The sequence below is a fragment of the Petaurus breviceps genome, unplaced genomic scaffold (genome assembly GCF_028583685.1).
Source record: "Petaurus breviceps papuanus isolate PSGF00001 unplaced genomic scaffold, PetGlider_PUasm1.0 172, whole genome shotgun sequence".
NCBI classification, from domain to species: Eukaryota; Metazoa; Chordata; class Mammalia; order Diprotodontia; family Petauridae; genus Petaurus; species Petaurus breviceps.
In genome coordinates, this window is record NW_027185755.1 from 4797673 (window position 1) to 4804765 (window position 7093).

The window sequence follows — 7093 nt, forward strand, 5'->3', positions numbered from 1 at the left end:
TATATATATATATATATATATATGTCTATATAGGAGGGTTTATGGGCGTATGAATATATATGTGAGTATATGTGTATATATATATATATATACACATATATATATGTGTGTGTGTGTGTGTAAAGGTATACATAGACAGAGGGTACAGGACCAGTTGAATAGGAAGGGATGATACTTTAAAGGTGAAATTAGGAGGTGAGAGAGGAATATAATGAGAGGAGAGGGGGATAGATAGAATGGGCTAAATTATCTCATATAGAAATGGCAAGGGAAAATGGTTACAATGAAGGGGAAGAACAAGAAGGTAAAAGGGAATGAGTCAACCTTATCCTCATTGAATTGGGCTTAGATAGGGAATGACATACACACTAAATAGAGTATCTCACCCTACAGGAGAGTAGGAGGAAGGGGATGAGAGGGGGTGTGATGGAAGAGAGGGCAAGCTGGGGGGGAGGGAAGTTGGAAGCACCCATTTTTGAAAAGGAATGGGATCAAAGTAGAGAATAGAACAAGTGGGGGATGGGATGGGATGAATGGAAATACAGTTAGTCTTTCACAATATATCCACTATGGAAATGTTTTGCATAGGTACACATGTACAACCTATATTTAATTGCTTATCTTCCCAGTAAGGGTGGGTGACAAGGGAGGTAGGGAAAGAATCTGGAATTCAAAGGTTTAAGATCAAATGTTTAAAAAAATATTATTATTATTATTATTTTACATGTAACTAGGAAATAAGATATACAGGAACTGGGGCATAGAGATCCACCATGCCCTACTAGAAAGTGGGAAGGGGGATAGGGGAAGATATAGCAGAGAGCAGATTGGGGGAGAGGATATTCAGTGGGAATGCTTATTTTGGCGTGGTGGGTAGGGGAAAAATGGGGAGAAATTTTGTAACTCAAAATCTTGTGGATATGAATCATGTAAACCAAAAAATAAAAGAAACAAAAAAAAATTAGCTCAAAGCAGGAATAACACGCAAACAGTTGGTTATAGAAATCTATCTTGCCGTATAGGGATGTAGGAGGAGAGGGGTGATAGAAGCAATGGTGAATTTGAGGAGGTGAGAGTCAGACGCAAAACAGATTTTTGAGGAGTTACAGGGTAAAAGGAGAGGGAGAGAAGGATATTAATAGGGGGAAACAGAAAGAAGAGAAATATGGTTAGTAATCATAACTGTGAATAGGATGAACTCACCCATATAATAGAAGAGGATAGCAAAGTGGATTAAAAACCAGAATCTGACAATATGTTGTTTACAAGATATACACTTGAAACAGTAAAAATAAGGTGCTGGAGCAGAATTTATTATATTTCAGCTGAAGTAAAAAAAAAGCAGAGGTAGCAATCATGATCTCAAACAAAGCAAAAGCAAAAACAGATCTAATTAAAAGAGATAAGTAGGGAAACTAAATTTTGCTAAAAGGTATGATAGACAATATCAATACCAAACATATATACAACAAATGGTATAGCATCCAAATTTGTAAAGGAAAAGCAAAATGACTTACAGGAGAAAACTTACAAAAAAGGTATACTAGTAAGTGACCTCAACTTGCTCCTCTCAGAACTAGATAAGTCTAAACAACAACAACAAAGAAAAGCAAGAAATTAGTTAAGGAAATGAAAAGAATTTTATAAAACTTAGATATAATAAACCTCTGGAGAAAACTGAATGGGAATAGAAGAGGATACACCTTTTTCTACAGAAAAATTTACTATGTATCAAAGCATAAAACAGAGAAAGAGCAGATCAATGAATTGGGCATGAAACTAAAAAACAAAACAAAAACAACCTAGAAAAAGAACAAATCAAAAATCTCAAATTAAACACCAAATTGGAAACCCTGAAAATCAAAGGACAGATTAATAAAACTGAAAGAAAACCATTGAACTAATAAATAAAACTAGAAGCTGGTTTTATGAAACAACAACAACGATAAAATATATAAGCCCCTGGTTAGTTTAGTTTAAAAAAAAAGAAAGAGGAAAATAAAATTGCCATTATAAAAAATGAAAACAGTGAATTCACCACAAATGAAAAACAAATTAAAACATTAGGAGCTATTTTGCCCAGTTATATGACAATAAATCTAGCAATCTAAGTGAAATGGATGAATATTTACAAAAATGTAAATAGCCCAGATTAACTGAATAGCAAATAGAATATTTAAATAACCCTATTTGAGAAAAAAGAAATTGAACAAGCCATAAATGAGTTCTATAAGAAAAAATATCACCAGGACCATATGGATTCATAAGTGAATTTTATCAAACATTTAAAGAACAATTAATTCCAATACCATATAAACTATTTGGAAAAATAGGCAAAGAAGTCCTCCCAAATTCCTTTTATGACACAAATAATGATGCTGATACTTAAACCAGAAAGAGTGAAAACAGAGAGAAGACCATAGACCAATTTTATTAATGAATATTGATGCAAAATTTTTAAATAAAATACTAATAAGGAGATTACAGCAATAGATCACAAAGATAATACACTATGATCAAGTGTGATTCAAACCAGGAATGCAGGGCTGGTTCAGTACTAGGAAAACTATTAGCATAATTGACCATATTAATAAAAACACAAGAAAAATCATGTTTATCTCAACAGATGAAGAAAATGCTTTTGACACAAAAGTATTCATTCCTATCAAAAACACTGGAAAGCATAGGAATAAATAGAACTTTCCTTAAAATGATCAGTTGAACCAGACACTAACTATAGGACCCTGGGCAAATCACTTAACCTTTCTCTGGTTCAGTTTTCTCATCTGTAAAATGGGGATGATAATAGCAACTACCGTGTTTCCCCAATAATAAGACACTGTCTTATTTTTTTTGGACAGAAAAACACCAGAGGGCTTATTTTCAGGGGAGGGCTTATTTTAATGAACATTGACAGCAATTTTAATAAACAGGTAAATGTGAACAAAAAAATGTACCTTTATTCAATAATGAATTCAATAAAGAACAGGATGACGCGCTCACTGCTGCAGCTCTGACTGGATGCAGCTCGGAGCACGGCGTGCGTTTCACGGGGGGGGGATGGTGCATACAGAAGGTACCATAATGTAGCGCAGCAATCTCAATAGGGCTTATTTTCGGGGGAGGGCTTATTTTAGAGGAATCTTGCACAGTAAGGGAAGGGCTTATTTTCGGGATAGGTCTTATTATCGGGGAAACACGGTACCTCCAAGAGTTGTTGTGAGTTTAAAATGAGATATTTGTAAAGCACTTTGCAAATCTTAAATGCTATACAAATATTATTTTGAAAATGAATTTATTTTAAACTTATTAATTATTATTTTAAATATTTTAATTATTTAAATATTTAATTATTTTAAACTTATTATTATTATTATTTTAAACATTAAATTGTGTAAAGATACAATAAGAAAAGAAAAAAGAAACATATTACAAAGTTAAATACTAAAACTTAAACACAAAATAAGAAATGGAAAAAAAATAAGCATTGCCATGTGAACAGCAGAACATAAGAGAGGATTCAAAATATTTAGCTTTCAAGAAATCCTACCCTATGGGGATGGCCAGGTGGCTCAGCGAGTAAGAGCACCAGCTCCAGTGTCGGGATGACCTGGATCAAATCCGGGCTCAGATACTCAGCACCACACCCAGAAATAACTGTCCATGTAATCTTGAGCAAGTTACTTAACCCCCATTGCTTAAAAAAAAAAAAAGAAATCCTACCCTCCGAAAAGATTCTTCCTTTGTCCTCTCCCCTCACCCATTCCCCTTGCCCTCTTGTTTCTGTCTGAATTTAGAAGACTTTTATAACCTTTCAAATATGTTATTCCCTCTTTATTACATTCCTGTTAATCTAGATACCCTTCTATACCCCACCTTATCCTATTCCTTTGCCCTCTTATTTCTTCATAAATTTAGAAGACATCTATTTCCTTCTAAATGTATATACTATTCTTTCTTTAACCCAGTTCTGATGTGAGTAGGGTTCCCTCTAAAAATCCCTCCCTTATCTTCTCCCCCCTCCCTATCCCCTTAATCTTTTATTTCTTTCTGAATTTAGAAGACTTTTATATCCTTCTAGATATATATGCACTGTTCCCTCTTTAACCCATTCCCGATGAAAGAAGGGTTCCAGGACTACTAGCCCTACTACTCCCCATCTAATTCCTCTGTGTCAGTTCTTCCTCTCAAACCTCATTTGTATAAGATAATTACTCTTTTTACCTTTGCCTAAATGGTTTTACTTTTTAGAATCACATCATACTCAGGTCTATCCCAATATTTCTTTTGAAATACCCAGTTACTAATAACAATCTTAGACATACATTTTACATTTCCTCATATAAAAAGCAGCCTGTCCTTATTGAGTCCCTTGTAATTAGACTTTGATAAATTTTATTATTGTGCTATGTTTCCAATGATGATCTACATGGTAAGAAGAGGAGGTGGGCTGTTCATGGGACAAAGTGAGGAATGGAAAGCCTGAGCACTGTCCTGGTACCCATGAGAAAGATGAGGACTTACAAGCATGTCTATAGCATTTGGGATGGACCCTCTACAGAGAATTAATGGCATAATGCAGAAAATGGAACAAGATGAAAAGTCATGGATGAGTTGTGATCAGTGCTGATGGAAGGAACTGAATACTTTCATTGAAGTATTGAAGAGACTAGAGACTATCTCTTACTGTCCCTTAGATGGTCAAGGTTAAAGTGTCTTGTTTTCTTGGGTCATCTAACAAAGATTAAAATGTAATTGAGAGCCCCCTCTCTGTCTCCTCTGCTCTGCCGGCAGCTCTTCAGCTTTGCCCCTCACCCCCTGAGAATATATGCCTGCGCCAAGTTCATCTCTACCCCTGCCCTTGTGAGGAGCAGCTCTCAGCTGCTGAGTAGACCGCTGTCTGCAGTGGTGCTAAAACGGCCAGAGGTTCGGACAGATGAGAACCTCAGCATTTTGGCAGCATCAAGTCCCTTGACCTCTCTTGTCCCCAGATGTGGATTCCAAACTGGTGCTGTCTCAAGGGACATTGACACAGCAGCCAAATTTATTGGAGCTGGGGCTGCCACTGTGGGGGTGGCTGGCTCTGGAGCTGGGATTGGGACTGTATTTGGAAGTCTCATTATCGGTTATGCCAGGAACCCCTCCCTGAAGCAACAGCTTTTTTCCTATGCCATCTTGGGCTTTGCCCTGTCTGAGGCCATGGGGCTCTTTTGCCTGATGGTGGCCTTCTTCATCCTCTTCGCCATGTGATGGAGCCATTTCTATTCCCCCTATGTTTCTGAATGTACATCCTCGTCCTCCTGGTTCTTCCATGTCTCTTCCAGCCTGTGTATACCTCCACCTCCAACTTACCAGGTAGCCCTGGGGAAAGCCATGGGCTCAGGGTTTGACAGAGGTAAGACAAATAAATACTGTATTAATAAGCTGAAAAAAAATGTAATTGAGAAATGATTAACAAAATAAATTAAAATATAATACAACAGGTAATGCTAACTTCTGGTTTTCTAGGTCAATATGTGGTTGCAGGGATTCATTTCTGTTTGAGGTATCAAATACAAATGGGGGCCACTAATCCACACATATTTGTTGCATATTTGTTTTAAAAAGTAATATTATTGTTTTGTTGAGTTTTTATTTATTTGGTAAATATTTTCCAATTATGTTTTAATCTGGTTTGGTCAACATATGGAGTTTTGCAGGGGCATGTGGCCTGTGGGCCTTGTGTTTGACACCTCTGGCTAGGAAATTCATTCATTCAATAAACATTTATTAAGTACCTATGCCCTGTACTAAGTGCTGGAGATGTGAAAAAAGGCAAAAGACAGTCCCTGACTTGAAGGAGCTTATAATCTAATGGGAGGGACAACATGCAACAAATTACATACAGGATCAAGCTACATACAGGATAAATTGGAAATAATTAAAAGAGGGAAAGCATTGGAATTAAGCGGGGTTAGAGAAGGCTCCCTGCATCCTGTGATCCTATGAGTTATTTCAGGTAGATAACTCAACCCAAGGTCATCCAGTTCGTTAGTGGCCATATCAAACCCCAGCAGCCCAGAGCCATCAACGCTAATTTCTGGGAACATTCAGAGTTCAGATCACACTAACCTCTCTTCTCAGGGAGATACCAATGAAGAAATCTGTATTTTTTTTCTTAACTGAAGGGGAAGGAAGGAAATAAGCTTTTATTAAGCACCAACTATGTGCCAGGCACTATGCTAAGCACTTTATAATGTCTCACTTGATTTTCACAAGTTGGTGAGGTAGGTGCTATTATAGTCCAAGTTTTACAGTTGAGGAAACTGAAGCAGATATAAATTAGGTGACTTCCCTGAAGTTATGTAGCTGGTAAGTGTCTGAGGCTCAAAAAACTCAGGTTTTTATGATTCAGGCCCAACACTCAATCTACTCTGCCATGTAGCTGCTTCTAGGTTCATAGGAATATGTTAGTGGTGGGGTGGTACTGGTGGAGGAGATTTAAAAAACAGCAAATAAATATTCTAAATAAATAAAATTCCCCTTGTGCATTTCTGTTCCTAACAGCTTCTCTTTCTTGCCCCATCAACTGACTCACTGTAATTGTAAAGGAATTTAAATATCCCCCTGTATTGGCTTGGTTTTCAGATTGATTGTGTTAAAACCCAGAGCTTGTGAATCCCACTTGTGGGATGGACTTGTTGACATGAAAAGGAAGGGCTGAACTGGGAGGAGCTGGTGTTGTGAATTTAGAGAGGCACAAGAAGAGAGAGAGGCAGAAGAATTTTTTTGGAAGCAGCATCGTGGAAGCAGAGGGAGATGGAGAGGATTGCTGAGGGCCAGTTTGAGCTGCCCAGGACTTTTGAGAGTTGCCACTCAGAGCTGCCAAGGACTGAGGAGACATGGCTGTTATGCTGGTACTTTGTCTGTTTTGATGTTGTTTTGATAGATCTGTCCATTGGTGAAGGACAGTCTTGTTGTTGCAGAGGTCCTGGAAACTTGCTGCTGGTTCAGGGGTCCTGAAGAAGGACTTTCTTGTATGTTTACAGAAATCCTGGAAGAGGGTTTTGCTAATGTTTTCAGGGGTCCTAGGACTGTTCTACAGAGAGAATGA

The 7093-nt window shown here is 37.3% G+C and overlaps 1 pseudogene; it reads left to right on the top strand.

The window, feature by feature from the left end:
* The first annotated feature begins 4755 nt into the window (after positions 1-4755).
* On the top strand, positions 4756-5435 carry LOC138157542 (ATP synthase F(0) complex subunit C2, mitochondrial pseudogene; annotated as a pseudogene).
* Positions 5436-7093: the final 1658 nt, after the last annotated feature.